Source organism: Schistocerca nitens, chromosome 7 (genome assembly GCF_023898315.1).
Source record: "Schistocerca nitens isolate TAMUIC-IGC-003100 chromosome 7, iqSchNite1.1, whole genome shotgun sequence".
Lineage (NCBI taxonomy): Eukaryota > Metazoa > Arthropoda > Insecta > Orthoptera > Acrididae > Schistocerca > Schistocerca nitens.
Window position 1 is genome coordinate 643,235,695 of NC_064620.1, and position 21,143 is coordinate 643,256,837.

A 21,143-nucleotide genomic window follows, 5' to 3' on the forward strand; every position below is an offset into this window, starting at 1 on the left:
TGTAAAACTGGTGACACAGGAAACGCTCAAAACATTGACTGTAAGAAGATTGTTTTCTTGTACTTAAGTCCGCATTGTGTCTCTTATATTTAATTCCGATGCAATTTCTGTGTTTCATCTTCACTGTGAAGGTCCAAGGGATACAAAAAAACCTGTAGAGGTGCATCGGAATGTAAAACTGGCGACACAGGAAACGCTCAAATTATAGACAGTAGGAAGACTCGGTCTTCCTGTACTTAAGTCGGCATTGTGTCTCTTATATTTAATTCCGATGCAATTTCTGTGTTTCATCGGTAATGGAAAGGTCCAAAGGATACAGTAAACCTGCAGAGGTGCATCAGAATGTGAAACTGGTGACACAGGAAACGCTCAAAACATAGACAGTAGGAAGACTCAGTCTTCCTGTACTTAAGTCGGCATTGTGTCTCTTATATTTATTTCCTATGAAATTACTGTGTTTCATCGTCAACGGGAAGGTCCACGGGATATAAAAAACAAGCAGATGTGCATCGGAAAGTAAAACTGATGACACAGGAAACGCTCAAAACATAGACAGTAGGAAGACTCAGTCTTCCTGTACTTAAGTCGGCATTGTGTCTCTTATATTTAATTTCGATGCAATTTGTGTGTTTCATCGCCAATGGGAATGTCCAGGGGATACAGTAATCCTGCAGAGGTGCATCGGAATGTAAAACTGATGAGACAGGAAACGCTCAAAACATAGACAGTAGGAAGACTCAGTCTTCCTGTACTTAAGTCTGCATTGTGTCTCTTATATTTAATTCCGATGCAATTTCTGTGTTTCATCGTCAATGGGAAGGCCCAAGGGATACAGGAAACCTGCAGAGGTGCATCGGAATGTGAAACTGGTGACACAGGAAACGCTCAAATCATAGACAGTAGGAAGACTCAGTCTTCCTGTACTTATGTCGGCATTGTGTCTCTCATATTTATTTCCGATGAAATTTCTGTGTTTCATCGTCAATGGGAAGGTCCAAGAGATATAATAAACAAGCAGAGGTGCATCGGAAAGTAAAACTGATGACACAGGAAACGCTCAAATCATAGACAGTAGGAAGACTTAGTCTTCCTGTACTTAGGTCGGCATTGTGTCTCTTATGTTTAATTCCGATGCAATTTCTGTGTTTCATCGTCAATGGGAAGGTGTAAGGGATACAGTAAACCTGCACAGGTGCATCGGAATGTAAACCTGATGACACAGGAAACGCTCAAAGCATAGACAGTAGGGACACTTAGTCTTCCTGTACTTAAGTCAGCATTGTGTCTCTTATTTTTAATTCCGATGCAATTTCTGTGTTTCATCGTCAATGGGTTGGTCCAATGGGTACAATAAACCTGCAGAAGTGCATCGGAATGTTAAACTGGTGACACAGGAAACGCTCAAAACAGAGACAGTACTAAGACTCAGTCATCCTGTACTTAAGTCGGCACTGTGTCTCTTATATTTCATTCCGATGCAATTTCTGTGATTCATCGTCACTGTGAAGGTCCAAGGGATACAGTAAACCTGCTGAGGTCCATCGGATTGTAAAACTGGTGACACGGGAAACGCTCAAAACATAGACAGTAGGAAGACTCAGTCATCCTGTTCTTAACTCGGCACTGTGTCTCTAATATTTAATTCCGATGCAATTTCTGTGTTTCATCGTCAATGGGAAGTTCCAAGGGATACAGTAAACCTGCAGAGGTGCATCGGAATGTAAAACTGGTGACACAGGAAACGCTCAAAACATAGACCGTAAGAAGACTCAGTTTTCTTGTACTTAAGTCGGCGTTGTGTCTCTTATATTTAATTCCGATGCAATTTCTGTGTTTCATCGTCAATGGGAAGGTCCAGTGGATACAGTAAACCTGCAGAGGCCCATTGGAATGTAAAACTGGTAACACAGGAAACGCTCAAAACATAGACAGTAGGAAGACTCAGTCTTCCTGTACTTAAGTCGGCATTGTGTCTCTTATATTTAATTTCGATGCAATTTGTGTGTTTCATCGCCAATGGGAATGTCCAGGGGATACAGTAATCCTGCAGAGGTGCATCGGAATGTAAAACTGGTGACACAGGAAACGCTCAAAACATTGACTGTAAGAAGATTGTTTTCTTGTACTTAAGTCCGCATTGTGTCTCTTATATTTAATTCCGATGCAATTTCTGTGTTTCATATTCACTGTGAAGGTCCAAGGGATACAAAAAAACCTGTAGAGGTGCATCGGAATGTAAAACTGGCGACACAGGAAACGCTCAAATTATAGACAGTAGGAAGACTCGGTCTTCCTGTACTTAAGTCGGCATTGTGTCTCTTATATTTAATTCCGATGCAATTTCTGTGTTTCATCGGTAATGGAAAGGTCCAAAGGATACAGTAAACCTGCAGAGGTGCATCAGAATGTGAAACTGGTGACACAGGAAACGCTCAAAACATAGACAGTAGGAAGACTCAGTCTTCCTGTACTTAAGTCGGCATTGTGTCTCTTATATTTATTTCCTATGAAATTACTGTGTTTCATCGTCAACGGGAAGGTCCACGGGATATAAAAAACAAGCAGATGTGCATCGGAAAGTAAAACTGATGACACAGGAAACGCTCAAAACATAGACAGTGGGAAGACTTAGTCTTCCTGTACTTAAGTCGGCATTGTGTCTCTTATATTTAATTCCGATGCAATTTCTGTTTTCCATCGTCAATGGGAAGGTCCAAGGGATACAGTAAACCTGCAGAGGTTCATCGGAATGTAAAACTGATGAGACAGGAAACGCTCAAAACATAGACAGTAGGAAGACTCAGTCTTCCTGTAGTTAAGTCTGCATTGTGTCTCTTATATTTAATTCCGATGCAATTTCTGTGTTTCATCGTCAATGGGAAGGTCCAAGGGATACAGTAAACCTGCAGAGGTGCATCGGAATGTAAAACTGGTGACACAGGAAACGCTCAAATCATAGACAGTAGGAAGACTCAGTCTTCCTGTACTTAAGCCGGCATTGTGTCTCTTATATTTAATTCCGATGCAATTTCTGTGTTTCATCGTCAATGGGAAGTTCCAAGGGATACAGTAAACCCGCAGAGGTGCATCGGAATTTAAACCTGGTGACACAGGAAACGCTCAAAACATAGACCGTAAGAAGACTCAGTTTTCATGTACTTAAGTCGGCGTTGTGTCTCTTATATTTAATTCCGATGCAATTTCTGTGTTTCATCGTCAGTGGGAAGGTCCAATGGATACAGTAAACCTGCATAGTTCCTTCGGAATGTAAAACTCGTGACACAGGAAACGCTCAAAATATAGACAGTAGGAAGCCTCAGTCTTCCTGTACTTAAGTCGGCATTCTGTCTCTTATATTTAATTCCGATGCAATTTCTGTGTTTCATCGTCAATCGCAAGGTCCAAGGGATACAGAAAACCTGCAGAGGTGCATCGGAATGTAAAACTGGTGACACAGGAAACGCTCAAAACATAGACCGTAAGAAGACTCAGTTTTCTTGTACTTAAGTCTGCGTTGTGTCTCTTATATTTAATTCCGATGCAATTACTGTGTTACATCGTCAATGGGAAGGTCCAAGGGATATAATAAACAAGCAGAGGTGCATCGGAAAGTAAAACTGATGACACAGGAAACGCTCAAAACATAGACAGTAGGAAGACTTAGTCTTCCTGTACTTAGGTCGGCATTATGTCTCTTATGTTTAATTCCGATGCAATTTCTGTGTTTCATCGTCAATGGGAAGGTCTGAGGGATACAGTAAACCTGCAGAGGTGCATCGGAATGTAAAACTGATGACACAGGAAACGCTCAAAACATAGAAAGTAGGAAGACTCTGTCTTCCTGTACTTAAGTCTGCATTGTGTCTCTTATATTTAATTCCGATGCAATTTCTGTGTTTCATCGTCAATGGGAAGGTGTAAGGGATACAGTAAACCTGCACAGGTGCATCGGAATGTAAAACTGATGACACAGGAAACGCTCAAAACATAGACAGTAGGGAGACTTAGTCTTCCTGTACTTAAGTCAGCATTGTGTCTCTTATTTTTAATTCCGATGCAATTTCTGTGTTTCATCGTCAATGGGTAGGTCCAATGGATACAATAAACCTGCAGAAGTGCATCGGAATGTAAAACTGGTGACACAGGAAACGCTCAAAACAGAGACAGTACTAAGACTCAGTCTTCCTGTACTTAAGTCGGCACTGTGTCTCTAATATTTCATTCCGATGCCATTTCTGTGATTCATCGTGACTGTGAAGGTCCAAGGGATACAGTAAACCTGTTGAGGTGCATCGGATTGAAAAACTGGTGACACGGGAAACGCTCGAAACATAGACCGTAGGAAGACTCAGTCATCCTGTTCTTAACTCGTCACTGTGTCTCTAAAATTTAATTCCGATGCAATTTCTGTGTTTCATCGTCAATGCGAAGTTCCAAGGGATTCAGTAAACCTGCAGAGGTGCATCGGAATGTAAAACTGGTGACACAGGAAACGCTCAAACATAGACCGTAAGAAGACTCAGTTTTCTTGTACTTAAGTCGGCGTTGTGTCTCTTATATTTAATTCCGATGCAATTTATGTGTTTCATCGTCAATGGGAAGGTCCAGTGGATACAGTAAACCTGCAGAGGCCCATCGGAATGTAAAACTGGTGACACAGAAAACGCTCAAAACATAGGCAGTAGGAAGACTCCGTCTTTCTGTACTTAAGTCGGCATTGTGTCTCTTATATTTAATTTCGATGCAATTTGTGTGTTTCATAGCCAATGGGAATGTCCAGCGGATACAGTAAACCTGCAGAGGTGCATCGGAATGTAAAACTGGTGACACAGGAAACGCTCAAAACATTGACTGTAAGAAGATTGTTTTCTTGTACTTAAGTCGGCATTGTGTCTCATATTTAATTCCGATGCAATTTCTGTGTTTCATCTTCACTGTGAAGGCCCAAGGGATACAAAAAAACCTGTAGAGGTGCATCGGAATGTGAAACTGGTGACACAGGAAACGCTCAAAGCATAGACAGTAGGAAGACTCAGTCTTCCTGTACTTAAGTCGGCATTGTGTCTCTTATATTTAATTCCGATGCAATTTCTGTGTTTCATCGGTAATGGAAAGGTCCAAAGGATACAGTAAACCTGCAGAGGTGCATCGGAATGTGAAACTGGTGACACAGGAAACGCTCAAAGCATAGACAGTAGGAAGACTCAGTCTTCCTGTACTTAAGTCGGCATTGTGTCTCTTATATTTATTTCCTATGAAATTTCTGTGTCTCATCGTCAACGGGAAGGTCCAAGGGATATAATAAACAAGCAGATGTGCATCGGAAAGTAAAACTGATGACACAGGAAACGCTCAAAACATAGACAGTTGGAAGACTTAGTCTTCCTGTACTTAAGTCGGCATTGTGTCTCTTATATTTAATTCCGATGCAATTTCTGATTTCCATCGTCAATGGGAAGGTCCAAGGGATACAGTAAACCTGCAGAGGTGCATCGGAATGTAAAACTGATGAGACAGGAAACGCTCAAAACATAGGCAGTAGGAAGACTCAGTCTTCCTGTACTTAAGTCTGCATTGTGTCTCTTATATTTAATTCCGATGCAATTTCTGTGCTTCATCGTCAATGGGAAGGTCCAAGGGATACAGTAAACCTGCAGAGGAGCATCGGAATGTAAAACTGGTGACACAGGAAACGCTCAAATCATAGACAGTAGGAAGACTCAGTCTTCCTGTACTTATGTCGGCATTGTGTCTCTTATATTTAATTCCGATGCAATTTCTGTGTTTCATCGTCAATCGGAAGGTCCAAGTGTTACAGTAAACCTGCAGAGGTGCATCGGAATGTAAAACTGGTGACACAGGAAACGCTCAAAACATAGACCGTAAGAAGACTCAGTTTTCTTGTACTTAAGTCGGCGTTGTCTCTCTTATATTTAATTCCGATGCAATTACTGTGTTTCATCGTCAATGGGAAGGTCCAATGGATACAGTAAACCTGCAGAGGTCCATCGGAATGTAAAACTGGTGACACAGGAAACGCTCAAAACATAGACAGTAGGAAGACTCAGTCTTCCTGTACTTAAGTCGGCATTGTGTCTCTTATATTTAATTCCGATGCAATTTCTGTGTTTCATCGTCACTGTGAAGTCCAAGGGATACAGTAAACCTGCAGAAGTGCATCGGAATGTAAAACTGGTGACACAGGAAACGCTCAAAACAGAGACAGTACTAAGACTCAGTCTTCCTGTACTTAAGTCGGCACTGTGTCTCTTATATTTCATTCCGATGCCATATCTGTGATTCATCGTCAGTGTGAAGGTCCAAGGGATACAGTAAACCTGTTGAGGTGCATCGGATTGTAAAACTGGTGACACGGGAAACGCTCAAAACATAGACCGTAGGAAGACTCAGTCATCCTGTTCTTAACTCGGCACTGTGTCTCTAATATTTAATTCCGATGCAATTTCTGTGTTTCATCGTCAATGGGAAGTTCCAAGGGATTCAGTAAACCTGCAGAGGTGCATCGGAATGTAAAACTGGTGACACAGGAAACGCTCAAACATAGACCGTAAGAAGACTCAGTTTTCTTGTACTTAAGTCGGCGCTGTGTCTCTTATATTTAATTCCGATGCAATTTCTGTGTTTCATCGTCAATGGGAAGGTCCAGTGGATACAGTAAACCTGCAGAGGCCCATCGGAATGTAAAACTGGTGACACAGGAAACGCTCAAAACATAGACAGTAGGAAGACTCAGTCTTCCTGTACTTAAGTCGGCATTGTGTCTCTTATATTTAATTCCGATGCAATTTCTGTGTTTCATCGTCACTGTGAAGTCCAAGGGATACAGTAAACCTATAGAGGTGCATCGGAATGTAAAACGGGTGACATAGGAACCGCTCAAATTATAGACAGTAGGAAGACTCAGTCTTCCTGTACTTAAGTCGGCATTGTGTCTCTTATATTTACTTCCGATGCAATTTCAGTGTTTCATCGTCAATGGGAAGGTCCAAGGGATACAGTAAACCTGCGGAGGTGCATCGGAATGTTAAACTGGTGACACAGGAAACGCTCAAAACATAGACCGTAGGAAGACTCAGTTTTCCTGTACTTAAGTCGGCGTTGTGTCTCTTATTTTTAATTCCGATCCAATTTCTGTGTTTCATCGTCAATGGGTAGGTCCAATGGATACAATAAACCTGCAGAAGTGCATCGGAATGTTAAACTGGTGACACAGGAAACGCTCAAAACAGAGACAGTACTAAGACTCAGTCATCCTGTACTTAAGTCGGCACTGTGTCTCTTATATTTCATTCCGATGCAATTTCTGTGATTCATCGTCACTGTGAAGGTCCAAGGGATACAGTAAACCTGCTGAGGTCCATCGGATTGTAAAACTGGTGACACGGGAGACGCTCAAAACATAGACAGTAGGAAGACTCAGTCATCCTGTTCTTAACTCGGCACTGTGTCTCTAATATTTAATTCCGATGCAATTTCTGTGTTTCATCGTCAATGGGAAGTTCCAAGGGATACAGTAAACCTGCAGAGGTGCATCGGAATGTAAAACTGGTGACACAGGAAACGCTCAAAACATAGACCGTAAGAAGACTCAGTTTTCTTGTACTTAAGTCGGCGTTGTGTCTCTTATATTTAATTCCGATGCAATTTCTGTGTTTCATCGTCAATGGGAAGGTCCAGTGGATACAGTAAACCTGCAGAGGCCCATTGGAATGTAAAACTGGTAACACAGGAAACGCTCAAAACATAGACAGTAGGAAGACTCAGTCTTCCTGTACTTAAGTCGGCATTGTGTCTCTTATATTTAATTTCGATGCAATTTGTGTGTTTCATCGCCAATGGGAATGTCCAGGGGATACAGTAATCCTGCAGAGGTGCATCGGAATGTAAAACTGGTGACACAGGAAACGCTCAAAACATTGACTGTAAGAAGATTGTTTTCTTGTACTTAAGTCCGCATTGTGTCTCTTATATTTAATTCCGATGCAATTTCTGTGTTTCATCTTCACTGTGAAGGTCCAAGGGATACAAAAAAACCTGTAGAGGTGCATCGGAATGTAAAACTGGCGACACAGGAAACGCTCAAATTATAGACAGTAGGAAGACTCGGTCTTCCTGTACTTAAGTCGGCATTGTGTCTCTTATATTTAATTCCGATGCAATTTCTGTGTTTCATCGGTAATGGAAAGGTCCAAAGGATACAGTAAACCTGCAGAGGTGCATCAGAATGTGAAACTGGTGACACAGGAAACGCTCAAAACATAGACAGTAGGAAGACTCAGTCTTCCTGTACTTAAGTCGGCATTGTGTCTCTTATATTTATTTCCTATGAAATTACTGTGTTTCATCGTCAACGGGAAGGTCCACGGGATATAAAAAACAAGCAGATGTGCATCGGAAAGTAAAACTGATGACACAGGAAACGCTCAAAACATAGACAGTGGGAAGACTTAGTCTTCCTGTACTTAAGTCGGCATTGTGTCTCTTATATTTAATTCCGATGCAATTTCTGTTTTCCATCGTCAATGGGAAGGTCCAAGGGATACAGTAAACCTGCAGAGGTTCATCGGAATGTAAAACTGATGAGACAGGAAACGCTCAAAACATAGACAGTAGGAAGACTCAGTCTTCCTGTACTTAAGTCTGCATTGTGTCTCTTATATTTAATTCCGATGCAATTTCTGTGTTTCATCGTCAATGGGAAGGTCCAAGGGATACAGTAAACCTGCAGAGGTGCATCGGAATGTAAAACTGGTGACACAGGAAACGCTCAAATCATAGACAGTAGAAAGACTCAGTCTTCCTGTACTTAAGCCGGCATTGTGTCTCTTATATTTAATTCCGATGCAATTTCTGTGTTTCATCGTCAATGGGAAGTTCCAAGGGATACAGTAAACCCGCAGAGGTGCATCGGAATTTAAACCTGGTGACACAGGAAACGCTCAAAACATAGACCGTAAGAAGACTCAGTTTTCATGTACTTAAGTCGGCGTTGTGTCTCTTATATATAATTCCGATGCTATTTCTGATTATATTCGTCAATGGGAATGTCCAAGGGATATAGTAAACCTCCAGAGGTGCATCGGAATGTAAAACTGATGACACAGGAAACGCTCAAATCATAGACAGTAGGAAGACTCAGTCTTCCTGTACTTAAGTCGGCATTGTGTCTCTTATATTTAATTCCGATGCAATTTCAGTGTTTCATCGTCAATGGGAAGGTCCAAGGGATACAGTAAACCTGCAGAGGTGCATCAGAATGTAAAACTGGTGACACAGGAAACGCTCAAAACATCGACAGTAGGAAGACTCAGTCTTTCTGTACTTAATTCGGCATTGTGTCTCTTATATTTAATTCCGAAGCAATTTCTGTGTTTCATCGTCAATCGGAAGGTCCAAGGGATACAGTAAACCTGCGGAGGTGCATCGGAATGTAAAACTGGTGACACAGGAAACGCTCAAAACATAGACCGTAAGAAGACTCAGTTTTCCTGTACTTAAGTCGGCGTTGTGTCTCTTATATTTAATTCCGATGCAATTTCTGTGTTTCATCGTCAGTGGGAAGGTCCAATGGATACAGTAAACCTGCATAGTTCCTTCGGAATGTAAAACTCGTGACACAGGAAACGCTCAAAATATAGACAGTAGGAAGCCTCAGTCTTCCTGTACTTAAGTCGGCATTCTGTCTCTTATATTTAATTCCGATGCAATTTCTGTGTTTCATCGTCAATCGCAAGGTCCAAGGGATACAGAAAACCTGCAGAGGTGCATCGGAATGTAAAACTGGTGACACAGGAAACGCTCAAAACATAGACCGTAAGAAGACTCAGTTTTCTTGTACTTAAGTCTGCGTTGTGTCCCTTATATTTAATTCCGATGCAATTACTGTGTTACATCGTCAATGGGAAGGTCCAAGGGATATAATAAACAAGCAGAGGTGCATCGGAAAGTAAAACTGATGACACAGGAAACGCTCAAAACATAGACAGTAGGAAGACTTAGTCTTCCTGTACTTAGGTCGGCATTATGTCTCTTATGTTTAATTCCGATGCAATTTCTGTGTTTCATCGTCAATGGGAAGGTGTAAGGGATACAGTAAACCTGCACAGGTGCATCGGAATGTAAAACTGATGACACAGGAAACGCTCAAAACATAGACAGTAGGGAGACTTAGTCTTCCTGTACTTAAGTCAGCATTGTGTCTCTTATTTTTAATTCCGATGCAATTTCTGTGTTTCATCGTCAATGGGTAGGTCCAATGGATACAATAAACCTGCAGAAGTGCATCGGAATGTAAAACTGGTGACACAGGAAACGCTCAAAACAGAGACAGTACTAAGACTCAGTCTTCCTGTACTTAAGTCGGCACTGTGTCTCTAATATTTCATTCCGATGCCATTTCTGTGATTCATCGTGACTGTGAAGGTCCAAGGGATACAGTAAACCTGTTGAGGTGCATCGGATTGTAAAACTGGTGACACGGGAAACGCTCGAAACATAGACCGTAGGAAGACTCAGTCATCCTGTTCTTAACTCGTCACTGTGTCTCTAAAATTTAATTCCGATGCAATTTCTGTGTTTCATCGTCAATGCGAAGTTCCAAGGGATTCAGTAAACCTGCAGAGGTGCATCGGAATGTAAAACTGGTGACACAGGAAACGCTCAAACATAGACCGTAAGAAGACTCAGTTTTCTTGTACTTAAGTCGGCGTTGTGTCTCTTATATTTAATTCCGATGCAATTTGTGTGTTTCATAGCCAATGGGAATGTCCAGCGGATACAGTAAACCTGCAGAGGTGCATCGGAATGTAAAACTGGTGACACAGGAAACGCTCAAAACATTGACTGTAAGAAGATTGTTTTCTTGTACTTAAGTCGGCATTGTGTCTCATATTTAATTCCGATGCAATTTCTGTGTTTCATCTTCACTGTGAAGGTCCAAGGGATACAAAAAAACCTGTAGAGGTGCATCGGAATGTGAAACTGGTGACACAGAAAACGCTCAAAGCATAGACAGTAGGAAGACTCAGTCTTCCTGTACTTAAGTCGGCATTGTGTCTCTTATATTTAATTCCGATGCAATTTCTGTGTTTCATCGGTAATGGAAAGGTCCAAAGGATACAGTAAACCTGCAGAGGTGCATCGGAATGTGAAACTGGTGACACAGGAAACGCTCAAAGCATAGACAGTAGGAAGACTCAGTCTTCCTGTACTTAAGTCGGCATTGTGTCTCTTATATTTATTTCCTATGAAATTTCTGTGTCTCATCGTCAACGGGAAGGTCCAAGGGATATAATAAACAAGCAGATGTGCATCGGAAAGTAAAACTGATGACACAGGAAACGCTCAAAACATAGACAGTAGGAAGACTTAGTCTTCCTGTACTTAAGTCGGCATTGTGTCTCTTATATTTAATTCCGATGCAATTTCTGATTTCCATCGACAATGGGAAGGTCCAAGGGATACAGTAAACCTGCAGAGGTGCATCGGAATGTAAAACTGATGAGACAGGAAACGCTCAAAACATAGGCAGTAGGAAGACTCAGTCTTCCTGTACTTAAGTCTGCATTGTGTCTCTTATATTTAATTCCGATGCAATTTCTGTGTTTCATCGTCAATGGGAAGGTCCAAGGGATACAGTAAACCTGCAGAGGAGCATCGGAATGTAAAACTGGTGACACAGGAAACGCTCAAATCATAGACAGTAGGAAGACTCAGTCTTCCTGTACTTATGTCGGCATTGTGTCTCTTATATTTAATTCCGATGCAATTTCTGTGTTTCATCGTCAATCGGAAGGTCCAAGTGTTACAGTAAACCTGCAGAGGTGCATCGGAATGTAAAACTGGTGACACAGGAAACGCTCAAAACATAGACCGTAAGAAGACTCAGTTTTCTTGTACTTAAGTCGGCGTTGTCTCTCTTATATTTAATTCCGATGCAATTACTGTGTTTCATCGTCAATGGGAAGGTCCAATGGATACAGTAAACCTGCAGAGGTCCATCGGAATGTAAAACTGGTGACACAGGAAACGCTCAAAACATAGACAGTAGGAAGACTCAGTCTTCCTGTACTTAAGTCGGCATTGTGTCTCTTATATTTAATTCCGATGCAATTTCTGTGTTTCATCGTCACTGTGAAGTCCAAGGGATACAGTAAACCTGCAGAAGTGCATCGGAATGTAAAACTGGTGACACAGGAAACGCTCAAAACAGAGACAGTACTAAGACTCAGTCTTCCTGTACTTAAGTCGGCACTGTGTCTCTTATATTTCATTCCGATGCCATATCTGTGATTCATCGTCAGTGTGAAGGTCCAAGGGATACAGTAAACCTGTTGAGGTGCATCGGATTGTAAAACTGGTGACACGGGAAACGCTCCAAACGTAGACCGTAGGAAGACTCAGTCATCCTGTTCTTAACTCGGCACTGTGTCTCTAATATTTAATTCCGATGCAATTTCTGTGTTTCATCGTCAATGGGAAGTTCCAAGGGATTCAGTAAACCTGCAGAGGTGCATCGGAATGTAAAACTGGTGACACAGGAAACGCTCAAACGTAGACCGTAAGAAGACTCAGTTTTCTTGTACTTAAGTCGGCGCTGTGTCTCTTATATTTAATTCCGATGCAATTTCTGTGTTTCATCGTCAATGGGAAGGTCCAGTGGATACAGTAAACCTGCAGAGGCCCATCGGAATGTAAAACTGGTGACACAGGAAACGCTCAAAACATAGACAGTAGGAAGACTCAGTCTTCCTGTACTTAAGTCGGCATTGTGTCTCTTATATTTAATTCCGATGCAATTTCTGTGTTTCATCGTCACTGTGAAGTCCAAGGGATACAGTAAACCTATAGAGGTGCATCGGAATGTAAAACGGGTGACATAGGAACCGCTCAAATTATAGACAGTAGGAAGACTCAGTCTTCCTGTACTTAAGTCGGCATTGTGTCTCTTATATTTACTTCCGATGCAATTTCAGTGTTTCATCGTCAATGGGAAGGTCCAAGGGATACAGTAAACCTGCGGAGGTGCATCGGAATGTTAAACTGGTGACACAGGAAACGCTCAAAACATAGACCGTAGGAAGACTCAGTTTTCCTGTACTTAAGTCGGCGTTGTGTCTCTTATTTTTAATTCCGATCCAATTTCTGTGTTTCATCGTCAATGGGTAGGTCCAATGGATACAATAAACCTGCAGAAGTGCATCGGAATGTAAAACTGGTGACACAGGAAACGCTCAAAACAGAGACAGTACTAAGACTCAGTCTTCCTGTACTTAAGTCGGCACTGTGTCTCTTATATTTCATTCCGATGCCATTTCTGTGATTCATCGTCAGTGTGAAGGTCCAAGGGATACAGTAAACCTGTTGAGGTGCATCGGATTGTAAAACTGGTGACACGGGAAACGCTCAAAACATAGACCGTAGGAAGACTCAGTCATCCTGTTCTTAACTCGGCACTGTGTCTCTAATATTTAATTCCGATGCAATTTCTGTGTTTCATCGTCAATGGGAAGTTCCAAGGGATTCAGTAAACCTGCAGAGGTGCATCGGAATGTAAAACTGGTGACACAGGAAACGCTCAAACATAGACCGTAAGAATATTCAGTTTTCTTGTACTTAAGTCGGCGTTGTGTCTCTTATATTTAATTCCGATGCAATTTCTGTGTTTCATCGTCAATGGGAAGGTCCAGTGGATACAGTAAACCTGCAGAGGCCCATCGGAATGTAAAACTGGTGACACAGGAAACGCTCAAAACATAGACAGTAGGAAGACTCAGTCTTCCTGTACTTAAGTCGGCATTGTGTCTCTTATATTTAATTTCGATGCAATTTGTGTGTTTCATCGCCAATGGGAATGTCCAGCGGATGCAGTAAACCTGCAGAGGTGCATCGGAATGTAAAACTGGTGACACAGGAAACGCTCAAAACATTGACTGTAAGAAGATTGGTTTCTTGTACTTAAGTCGGCATTGTGTCTCTTATATTTAATTCCGATGCAATTTCTGTGTTTCATCTTCACTGTGAAGGTCCAAGGGATACAAAAAAACCTGTAGAGGTGCATCGGAATGTAAAACTGGTGACACAGGAAACGCTCAAATTATAGACAGTAGGAAGACTCAGTCTTCCTGTACTTAAGTCGGCATTGTGTCTCTTATATTTAATTCCGATGCAATTTCTGTGTTTCATCGGTAATGGAAAGGTCCAAAGGATACAGTAAACCTGCAGAGGTGCATCGGAATGTGAAAAAGGTGACACAGGAAACGCTCAAAACATAGACAGTAGGAAGACTCAGTCTTCCTGTACTTAAGTCTGCATTGTGTCTCTTATATTTAATTCCGATGCAATTTCTGTGTTTCATCGTCAATGGGAAGGTCCAAGGGATACAGTAAACCTGCAGAGGTGCATCGGAATGTAAAACTGATGAGACAGGAAACGCTCAAAACATAGGCAGTAGGAAGACTCAGTCTTCCTGTACTTAAGTCTGCATTGTGTCTCTTATATTTAATTCCGATGCAATTTCTGTGTTTCATCGTCAATGGGAAGGTCCAAGGGATACAGTAAACCTGCAGAGGAGCATCGGAATGTAAAACTGGTGACACAGGAAACGCTCAAATCATAGACAGTAGGAAGACTCAGTCTTCCTGTACTTATGTCGGCATTGTGTCTCTTATATTTAATTCCGATGCAATTTCTGTGTTTCATCGTCAATCGGAAGGTCCAAGTGTTACAGTAAACCTGCAGAGGTGCATCGGAATGTAAAACTGGTGACACAGGAAACGCTCAAAACATAGACCGTAAGAAGACTCAGTTTTCTTGTACTTAAGTCGGCGTTGTCTCTCTTATATTTAATTCCGATGCAATTACTGTGTTTCATCGTCAATGGGAAGGTCCAATGGATACAGTAAACCTGCAGAGGTCCATCGGAATGTAAAACTGGTGACACAGGAAACGCTCAAAACATAGACAGTAGGAAGACTCAGTCTTCCTGTACTTAAGTCGGCATTGTGTCTCTTATATTTAATTCCGATGCAATTTCTGTGTTTCATCGTCACTGTGAAGTCCAAGGGATACAGTAAACCTGCAGAAGTGCATCGGAATGTAAAACTGGTGACACAGGAAACGCTCAAAACAGAGACAGTACTAAGACTCAGTCTTCCTGTACTTAAGTCGGCACTGTGTCTCTTATATTTCATTCCGATGCCATATCTGTGATTCATCGTCAGTGTGAAGGTCCAAGGGATACAGTAAACCTGTTGAGGTGCTTCGGATTGTAAAACTGGTGACACGGGAAACGCTCCAAACGTAGACCGTAGGAAGACTCAGTCATCCTGTTCTTAACTCGGCACTGTGTCTCTAATATTTAATTCCGATGCAATTTCTGTGTTTCATCGTCAATGGGAAGTTCCAAGGGATTCAGTAAACCTGCAGATGTGCATCGGAATGTAAAACTGGTGACACAGGAAACGCTCAAACATAGACCGTAAGAAGACTCAGTTTTCTTGTACTTAAGTCGGCGCTGTGTCTCTTATATTTAATTCCGATGCAATTTCTGTGTTTCATCGTCAATGGGAAGGTCCAGTGGATACAGTAAACCTGCAGAGGCCCATCGGAATGTAAAACTGGTGACACAGGAAACGCTCAAAACATAGACAGTAGGAAGACTCAGTCTTCCTGTACTTAAGTCGGCATTGTGTCTCTTATATTTAATTCCGATGCAATTTCTGTGTTTCATCGTCACTGTGAAGTCCAAGGGATACAGTAAACCTATAGAGGTGCATCGGAATGTAAAACGGGTGACATAGGAACCGCTCAAATTATAGACAGTAGGAAGACTCAGTCTTCCTGTACTTAAGTCGGCATTGTGTCTCTTATATTTACTTCCGATGCAATTTCAGTGTTTCATCGTCAATGGGAAGGTCCAAGGGATACAGTAAACCTGCGGAGGTGCATCGGAATGTTAAACTGGTGACACAGGAAACGCTCAAAACATAGACCGTAGGAAGACTCAGTTTTCCTGTACTTAAGTCGGCGTTGTGTCTCTTATTTTTAATTCCGATCCAATTTCTGTGTTTCATCGTCAATGGGTAGGTCCAATGGATACAATAAACCTGCAGAAGTGCATCGGAATGTAAAACTGGTGACACAGGAAACGCTCAAAACAGAGACAGTACTAAGACTCAGTCTTCCTGTACTTAAGTCGGCACTGTGTCTCTTATATTTCATTCCGATGCCATTTCTGTGATTCATCGTCAGTGTGAAGGTCCAAGGGATACAGTAAACCTGTTGAGGTGCATCGGATTGTAAAACTGGTGACACGGGAAACGCTCAAAACATAGACCGTAGGAAGACACAGTCATCCTGTTCTTAACTCGGCACTGTGTCTCTAATATTTAATTCCGATGCAATTTCTGTGTTTCATCGTCAATGGGAAGTTCCAAGGGATTCAGTAAACCTGCAGAGGTGCATCGGAATGTAAAACTGGTGACACAGGAAACGCTCAAACATAGACCGTAAGAAGACTCAGTTTTCTTGTACTTAAGTCGGCGTTGTGTCTCTTATATTTAATTCCGATGCAATTTCTGTGTTTCATCGTCAATGGGAAGGTCCAGTGGATACAGTAAACCTGCAGAGGCCCATCGGAATGTAAAACTGGTGACACAGAAAACGCTCAAAACATAGGCAGTAGGAAGACTCCGTCTTTCTGTACTTAAGTCGGCATTGTGTCTCTTATATTTAATTTCGATGCAATTTGTGTGTTTCATAGCCAATGGGAATGTCCAGCGGATACAGTAAACCTGCAGAGGTGCATCGGAATGTAAAACTGGTGACACAGGAAACGCTCAAAACATTGACTGTAAGAAGATTGTTTTCTTGTACTTAAGTCGGCATTGTGTCTCATATTTAATTCCGATGCAATTTCTGTGTTTCATCTTCACTGTGAAGGTCCAAGGGATACAAAAAAACCTGTAGAGGTGCATCGGAATGTGAAACTGGTGACACAGGAAACGCTCAAAGCATAGACAGTAGGAAGACTCAGTCTTCCTGTACTTAAGTCGGCATTGTGTCTCTTATATTTATTTCCTATGAAATTTCTGTGTCTCATCGTCAACGGGAAGGTCCAAGGGATATAATAAACAAGCAGATGTGCATCGGAAAGTAAAACTGATGACACAGGAAACGCTCAAAACATAGACAGTAGGAAGACTTAGTCTTCCTGTACTTAAGTCGGCATTGTGTCTCTTATATTTAATTCCGATGCAATTTCTGATTTCCATCGTCAATGGGAAGGTCCAAGGGATACAGTAAACCTGCAGAGGTGCATCGGAATGTAAAACTGATGAGACAGGAAACGCTCAAAACATAGGCAGTAGGAAGACTCAGTCTTCCTGTACTTAAGTCTGCATTGTGTCTCTTATATTTAATTCCGATGCAATTTCTGTGTTTCATCGTCAATGGGAAGGTCCAAGGGATACAGTAAACCTGCAGAGGAGCATCGGAATGTAAAACTGGTGACACAGGAAACGCTCAAATCATAGACAGTAGGAAGACTCAGTCTTCCTGTACTTATGTCGGCATTGTGTCTCTTATATTTAATTCCGATGCAATTTCTGTGTTTCATCGTCAATCGGAAGGTCCAAGTGTTACAGTAAACCTGCAGAGGTGCATCGGAATGTAAAACTGGTGACACAGGAAACGCTCAAAACATAGACCGTAAGAAGACTCAGTTTTCTTGTACTTAAGTCGGCGTTGTCTCTCTTATATTTAATTCCGATGCAATTACTGTGTTTCATCGTCAATGGGAAGGTCCAATGGATACAGTAAACCTGCAGAGGTCCATCGGAATGTAAAACTGGTGACACAGGAAACGCTCAAAACATAGACAGTAGGAAGACTCAGTCTTCCTGTACTTAAGTCGGCATTGTGTCTCTTATATTTAATTCCGATGCAATTTCTGTGTTTCATCGTCACTGTGAAGTCCAAGGGATACAGTAAACCTGCAGAAGTGCATCGGAATGTAAAACTGGTGACACAGGAAACGCTCAAAACAGAGACAGTACTAAGACTCAGTCTTCCTGTACTTAAGTCGGCACTGTGTCTCTTATATTTCATTCCGATGCCATATCTGTGATTCATCGTCAGTGTGAAGGTCCAAGGGATACAGTAAACCTGTTGAGGTGCATCGGATTGTAAAACTGGTGACACGGGAAACGCTCCAAACGTAGACCGTAGGAAGACTCAGTCATCCTGTTCTTAACTCGGCACTGTGTCTCTAATATTTAATTCCGATGCAATTTCTGTGTTTCATCGTCAATGGGAAGTTCCAAGGGATTCAGTAAACCTGCAGAGGTGCATCGGAATGTAAAACTGGTGACACAGGAAACGCTCAAACATAGACCGTAAGAAGACTCAGTTTTCTTGTACTTAAGTCGGCGCTGTGTCTCTTATATTTAATTCCGATGCAATTTCTGTGTTTCATCGTCAATGGGAAGGTCCAGTGGATACAGTAAACCTGCAGAGGCCCATCGGAATGTAAAACTGGTGACACAGGAAACGCTCAAAACATAGACAGTAGGAAGACTCAGTCTTCCTGTACTTAAGTCGGCATTGTGTCTCTTATATTTAATTCCGATGCAATTTCTGTGTTTCATCGTCACTGTGAAGTCCAAGGGATACAGTAAACCTATAGAGGTGCATCGGAATGTAAAACGGGTGACATAGGAACCGCTCAAATTATAGACAGTAGGAAGACTCAGTCTTCCTGTACTTAAGTCGGCATTGTGTCTCTTATATTTACTTCCGATGCAATTTCAGTGTTTCATCGTCAATGGGAAGGTCCAAGGGATACAGTAAACCTGCGGAGGTGCATCGGAATGGTAAACTGGTGACACAGGAAACGCTCAAAACATAGACCGTAGGAAGACTCAGTTTTCCTGTACTTAAGTCGGCGTTGTGTCTCTTATTTTTAATTCCGATCCAATTTCTGTGTTTCATCGTCAATGGGTAGGTCCAATGGATACAATAAACCTGCAGAAGTGCATCGGAATGTAAAACTGGTGACACAGGAAACGCTCAAAACAGAGACAGTACTAAGACTCAGTCTTCCTGTACTTAAGTCGGCACTGTGTCTCTTATATTTCATTCCGATGCCATTTCTGTGATTCATCGTCAGTGTGAAGGTCCAAGGGATACAGTAAACCTGTTGAGGTGCATCGGATTGTAAAACTGGTGACACGGGAAACGCTCAAAACATAGACCGTAGGAAGACTCAGTCATCCTGTTCTTAACTCGGCACTGTGTCTCTAATATTTAATTCCGATGCAATTTCTGTGTTTCATCGTCAATGGGAAGTTCCAAGGGATTCAGTAAACCTGCAGAGGTGCATCGGAATGTAAAACTGGTGACACAGGAAACGCTCAAACATAGACCGTAAGAAGATTCAGTTTTCTTGTACTTAAGTCGGCGTTGTGTCTCTTATATTTAATTCCGATGCAATTTCTGTGTTTCATCGTCAATGGGAAGGTCCAGTGGATACAGTAAACCTGCAGAGGCCCATCGGAATGTAAAACTGGTGACACAGGAAACGCTCAAAACATAGACAGTAGGAAGACTCAGTCTTCCTGTACTTAAGTCGGCATTGTGTCTCTTATATTTAATTTCGATGCAATTTGTGTGTTTCATCGCCAATGGGAATGTCCAGCGGATGCAGTAAACCTGCAGAGGTGCATCGGAATGTAAAACTGGTGACACAGGAAACGCTCAAAACATTGACTGTAAGAAGATTGGTTTCTTGTACTTAAGTCGGCATTGTGTCTCTTATATTTAATTCCGATGCAATTTCTGTGTTTCATCTTCACTGTGAAGGTCCAAGGGATACAAAAAAACCTGTAGAGGTGCATCGGAATGTAAAACTGGTGACACAGGAAACGCTCAAATTATAGACAGTAGGAAGACTCAGTCTTCCTGTACTTAAGTTGGCATTGTGTCTCTTATATTTAATTCCGATGCAATTTCTGTGTTTCATCGGTAATGGAAAGGTCCAAAGGATACAGTAAACCTGCAGAGGTGCATCGGAATGTGAAACTGGTGACACAGGAAACGCTCAAAACATAGACAGTAGGAAGACTCAGTCTTCCTGTACTTAAGTCTGCATTGTGTCTCTTATATTTTATTCCGATGCAATTTCTGTGTTTCATCGTCAATGGGAAGGTCCAAGGGATACAGTAAACCTGCAGAGGAGCATCGGAATGTAAAACTGGTGACACAGGAAACGCTCAAATCATAGACAGTAGGAAGACTCAGTCTTCCTGTACTTATGTCGGCATTGTGTCTCTTATATTTAATTCCGATGCAATTTCTGTGTTTCATCGTCAATCGGAAGGTCCAAGGGATACAGTAAACCTGCAGAGGTGCATCGGAATGTAAAACTGGTGACACAGGAAACGCTCAAAACATAGACCGTAAGAAGACTCAGTTTTCTTGTACTTAAGTCGGCGTTGTGTCTCTTATATTTAATTCCGATGCAATTACTGTGTTTCATCGTCAATGGGAAGGTCCAATGGATACAGTAAACCTGCAGAGGTCCATCGGAATGTAAAACTGGTGACACAGGAAACGCTCAAAACATAGACAGTAGGAAGACTCAGTCTTCCTGTACTTAAGTCGGCATTGTGTCTCTCATATTTAATTCCGATGCAATTTCTGTGTTTCATCGTCACTGTGAAGTCCAAGGGATACAGTAAACCTATTGAGGTGGATCGGAATGTAAAACGGGTGACATAGGAACCGCTCAAATTATAGACAGTAGGAAGACTCAGTCTTCCTGTACTTAAGTCGGCATTGTGTCTCTTATATTTAATTCCGATGCAATTTCAGTGTTTCATCGTCAATGGGAAGGTCCAAGGGATACAGTAAACCTGCAGAGGTGCAACAGAATGTAAAACTGGTGACACAGGAAACGCTCAAAACATCGACAGTAGGAAGACTCAGTCTTCTTGTACTTAATTCGGCATTGTGTCTCTTATATTTAATTCCGAAGCAATTTCTGTGTTTCATCGTCAATCGGAAGGTCCAAGGGATACAGTAAACCTGCGGAGGTGCATCGGAATGTTAAACTGGTGACACAG